The sequence below is a fragment of the Pan troglodytes genome, chromosome 5 (assembly GCF_028858775.2).
Source record: "Pan troglodytes isolate AG18354 chromosome 5, NHGRI_mPanTro3-v2.0_pri, whole genome shotgun sequence".
Lineage (NCBI taxonomy): Eukaryota > Metazoa > Chordata > Mammalia > Primates > Hominidae > Pan > Pan troglodytes.
Window position 1 is genome coordinate 161,024,592 of NC_072403.2, and position 5,444 is coordinate 161,030,035.

The window sequence follows — 5,444 nt, forward strand, 5'->3', positions numbered from 1 at the left end:
CCCAGGTGACTGTCATCTTTCTGCTCGGCTACCTTCAGTGAGTTGTCATTTATCTTCAGGATTGTCCCTTCGAGGTTGCAAGAGAACTGCTGCAGCTCAGTCTCTATCCAAAAGGAAGAGGCACTAATTTTCCCTTGCATAGATCTTTTAACTAAAGAGGAAGGTTTTTTCCAGAAGCTCCAGGGAAGACTTTCATTCAGGTTTAATTCACCGGGATTTAACTAGATGCTGATGGCAATAAGGGGAGCTGGGAAAGCTAGTGTTTTCAGTATTAAATACAGGTGGCTCTGCTGGTGAGGCTCTGGACAGGGGACTCAGGGGGCACAGGTGCAAATGGCTGTTGGTTGCAAACATAACTGCTTGCTATGATTACTCAGAACAAAAAACACCTAACAAATGGTAGGTTTTAGAATGATATATCTATATGTTTATACTTCAACCAAAAGTTGAGACTATGTTTAATGGTATTGATTCTCCATACCCTTTTTCTTCCTAGTTGCCACAATTTATTGGTTTTTGTTTGTTTTTTGTTTTTGTTTTGTTTTTCTTTTTTTGAGACAAGGTCTTGTTCTGTTGCCCAGGCTGGAGTTCAGTGGCACGATCACAACTTACTGCAGGCTCAACCTTCTGAGCTCAAGCCATCCGCCTACCTCCAACTCCCAAGTAGCTAGGACTACAGCTGTGCCACCATGCATAGCTAATTTTTTCTTTTTCTGTAGAGACAAGGGTCTCTCTATGTTGCCCAGGCTGGTCTTGAACTCTTGGACTCAAGTGATCCTCCCACCTCGGCCTCCCAAGATGTTGGGATTACAAGCATGAGCCACCATGCCCAGCTCTAGTTGCCATAATTTGATTTTAAATCAAAATGGCATGTTCTATGTTCAAAAATGATTCAACTGTGCCACCTACCTCATGGCTTTGGTGTGGGTGACAAGTGAGAATATATGCAATTACACCTCTAAGATATTCTTGATCTGATAGCATTATCCCCAGAGAATGCATATGAAGCGTAGCTCTAAGTTTATTTATTTATTTTTCACAGAATACAAATCAAAGTTTATTGTACAAAATTAAGGCCTTCGTATTTCATAATTCACCAAGGCTAAAGAAATACTAGATAATTTAAGTCCTTCACAAAAATTTCACTTTCACTTCCCCTAATCTCTATTACAATGACCCAACCAAATGTTAGCAAAACAAACACTATAAATAACACCAAGTCCTTTAAAGATGACTCTCCCAAATGTTATGTCTTGGCATAGGTGATCTTCATAGCATGGGATGTTGTGATCTTAAATCCCTGTAAAGCATCCCTGGCAGCTCCAGCCTGCCCATCATTTTCAAATTCAACAAAAGCAATGTCATGCCTCCCTGGTACTAGACGTACTTCCTTGAAGCCAGGGAACTGATTAAACAGCATGGATAACATCATCTCATTAGTCTCTTCTGGTAAGTTATTAAGGAATAAAATATAGTTTGGAGGGTAATCGAGGACCTGAGGATTTGGTGTTGAATTTCCTTGGGTACTAGCTGAATTTGGAGTTCCCTAGCCAGGCCTTTTGTTTGTGGTTGTTGCAGTCTGTTCCACAGTTTTGGCTTTTTTCTTTTCTTTGTCAGCAAAAGTGCCACACATTTCAGATATTATATCCAAATCTGTTTTTGCATATGTATTCGCATTGGTTTACCATAAAATGGAAATCCTTGTGACTGTCTCTAAGCATTTGTGGACGAGCCCAGTTCCTTAAATATGACAAAGCCCTGCCCCTCATCTTCATGGTCTTTAAAGCCACAAAGTCCACCACATGACCAAACTGAGAAAACAGGGCATATAGGCATCTCTTCAATTCTTCCTTTTTAATTTTGTCATTCATATTGTTGATATAAATTGTATGATTTGGTCCGATATCCATGTTTGCGTTAAATTCTTCAGAAAGAGACAGTAAATAATCTAAGGCCTATGCCATCTCCCGTAAGAAACAAAAACTACTCTGTTTATTTTAAGCTAGGTTTCACAGCCTAAACGAAAATTAAAATGGAAAAAAAAATGTGTGAGACTGAAATTTTACGATCTAACTTTCAAATTCACACAGAGATTTGATAGGCTAGACTACTAGAATATTGAGAATGCAACCTTTAAAAAAATGGAAATAGCAAAAAGGAGAATCTTCTGTCCTGTTTTAATCCCCACTGGCCGTGCCCTGTCGAGATCTAGAACACAATTAGGCACCAGAACCAGGAGCCAACAAAGGGTGATGCTGTTCTCTCCAGCTGCCACATGCTGAGCATCTCCGTGCTCTTTGGTGCTGCTCAGTGGAGCCAGAGCTAACCCCAGGGACCAGATGTCTGGGTTTGCCCAGGAAGGTCTCACTTCACTCGTACTACTGATATGCACAGGAGGCAAGGAAATACCGGGTAGTAGAGGGTGGTTCCCCAGCAAAGGCCCCACCCTCAAGCCTGGACACCCAAGGCCTTAAATGGGAATAGGCATTCCTGTTTTTGCCCCCAACTGTTGCCTTTTCCAAGACCACCCTGGCCCACCACACCCCCCATCCTGTACCCATAAAAATCTGCTCCACGAGCAGAAGCATGGCAGAGCAGCAGAGCGGCATGGCAGAGAATGAGAGAAGAGAGGAAGCACCTGAGAGGAGTTCGGCTGGGGGCGGTTGGAGAGGAGATCAGCTTCAGGATGGCTGAACTCCAGGGGAAGATCATCTTCCCACTCCATCCCCTCTCCAGCTTCCCATCCCACTGAGAGCCACCTCCATCACCCAGTAAAATCCCCGCATTCACCATCTTTCAAGTACATGTAACCTGATTCTTCCTGGATGCAAGGCAAGAATTTGGGATGCACTGGGTGCAGAATCCCAAAAAGGCTGTCACCCTGACTCTTCACTGAGCTGTTTAACACTTAAGCCATCCCTGGACAGCAGGGCTGAAAGAGCACTGTAATACTCGTAGACACTGCCATGGGGCCAGAGCCCAAAAGTGCTCACCCTGGCTCCGGCACCTGCTCACCGGCATGCTCCCCTCCTGTAAGTGGTTTGAGCATGTGGTGGCAGAGCAAACAAGCCACACCCCTGTTGAAAGTCCCACAAAGGGGTCCAGGGAGTCTCCCATTTCATTACTCCTACCCTAATTAAAACTGTGCTGGTTTGGGGATAGTTACCCCATCAATCAATTTGGAAATTCTAGACCATAAAATCTCGACTCACACCCAATCCCTCAGCTGAAGAAAGAAAAGCTAAAAGAAGGGGAAAGCTGTAGGGTTGGGGAGTTGGAGCAGAAGAGGGTTAAGCAGGAAGAAGGAAAAAAGAGTAGGCCATTAAGAAAATAAAAACTCAGGCCCTACATTAGGAAGAACAAAAATTCAGAATGCCATTCCTCCAGGTATTCTGCTTCTTGGCTCAGAGGGCTGGTGGGGAAGGAAAATTTCACAACAGCCCAATGAATGGATGGCTTGTTTCCCTCCAAGGAGGCTTACAGCTGGACACCAGTAGTCCGAATAGCGGTCCTGTTTCTCAGGCAGGCTTCCAAGGCCGCCAAGTGTTACAAGCCCTTCATAGAGCAGTGGATTTTAAAGGTGAATTGAAACTATTTTAAGATCCCTCTTGGGTAGCAGATGGACAGAATGACGGATTGTTACTATGGTGTAGTTGTTTTCATTCCTGGCCCAACTGCCACACTAAGCACATAGCACTGTGGGCTCCACAAGAGACAGGCATGGTTTGCTCTCTCTGCAAGCACGATGTGTTCTGTAAAACATGCAAAGAAAGAAGAATGGGAACCAGATTACAAGTTCTTCTAAACAAAATAGAAAAACATTTACTAGGCCATAATAGGACTACGCAAGCTAATGCAGAATTTCACTTTGATATTATCTTTGAGAGCCAGTTGGGGGAAGCGGGGTGACATGTATGTGAAATTGTACTTTCAGGAGTTTTATTCAGTAAGCCAAAAACTAAGAAGTCTTTTGATTGGATCAGTGTTACCCAATTTTGGGGCCAAAATAATAATAATAAACTTTGGTATAGCTCAGTGGTTAAGAGTTCCAGTTCTAGGCCGGGAGCGGTGGCTCATGCCTGTAATCCCAGCACTTTGGGAGGCCGAGGCGGGCGGATCACAAGGTCAGGAGATTGAGACCATCCTGGCTAACACGGTGAAACCCCATCTCTACTAAAAATACAAAAAAATTAGCTGGGTGTGGTGGCGGACGCCTGTAGTCCCAGCTACTTGGGAGGCTGAGGCTGGAGAATGGCGTGAACCCGGGAGGCGGAGCTTGCAGTGAGCCGAGATCGCACCACTGCACTCCAGCCTGGGCGACAGAGCTAGACCCCATCTCAAAAAAAAAAAAAAAAAAAAGAGTTCCAGTTCTAGATTAGATAGCCTTGATTCAAATCTCAGCTTCATCAGTTACTAGTAACTCTAGGCAAGTTCTTTAACCGCTTTGTATCTTGGTTTTTTCATCAGTAAAATGCCGATGTTGCCTCTGTCATAAGGTTGTTGGGAAGAGCTGATAAATAAAATGCTTAGGACACTGCCTGGCATATCCTGGAGCTTGTTAATGTCAGTTGTGGTGGTAGTTGTCACTATTACAAGGTATAATTTCAAGGTTCCATTGTAATCTCTTAAATGTGCTTAGCTATGCTCAATTTGACAGCCAGGGAAAAATGTTTTTTTCAGAGATAAGCTACTGATATTTTGATAATGCTCCCAGTTTCCCTCCCTTGAGTAGGTCAGGAAGGAGGAAGGTTTGTGAAAGAACGGAGCTATTATAAAACATAGTTACAAGGTTGTATAGCTCTAGAGGGTTTCTGTGCTGCCCTGGTTACTTCTCTTGCTGAAAAAGAAGGAAGTGTTTGGGAGGCTGAGGCTGGCAGATCACGAGGTCAAGAGATCGAGACCATCCTGGCCAACATGGTGAAACTCCGTCTCTACTAAAAATACAAAAATTAGCCAGGTGTGGTGGCATGCGCCTGTAGTCCCAGCTACTTGGGTGGCTGAGGCAGGAGAATTGCTTGAACCCGGGAGGCAGAGGTTGCAGTGAGACGAAATCACACTGCTGCACTCCAGCCTGGCGACAGAGCTAGACTCTGTCTCAAAAAAAAAAAAAAAAAAAGAAGGAAGTGGTAAGAATTCATAGCAATTAGAGTCACCAAAGCTGGGAAGGTAGGACTGAAATGTGTTTGTTCCACAAAAGTTTTCTGAGCCTTTGCCTACACAAAGTACTTTATTAGGACATTTCCGTGCTACCTATGCGATGCTCAAGGACTTCATTCATTCACTCATTTGTTTCATGAGTCTATGAGCATTAACTATGGATCAAGAACTGTCTTAGGGGCTGGAGATAGAACAACAGACACAACAGGGTCCTAACCTCAGGGCCTCACAGAGTATGGGGGATGCTGACCATTAGCAATCATTAGTGATAGCTCAGGAACTCAGGT

The 5,444-nt window shown here is 44.0% G+C and overlaps 1 pseudogene; it reads right to left on the reverse strand.

Moving 5' to 3' along the window:
* Nucleotides 1-1,222: 1,222 nt before the first annotated feature.
* On the reverse strand, nt 1,223-1,925 carry LOC748329 (U2 small nuclear ribonucleoprotein B''-like; annotated as a pseudogene).
* Between the last annotated feature and the right edge of the window lie 3,519 nt (nt 1,926-5,444).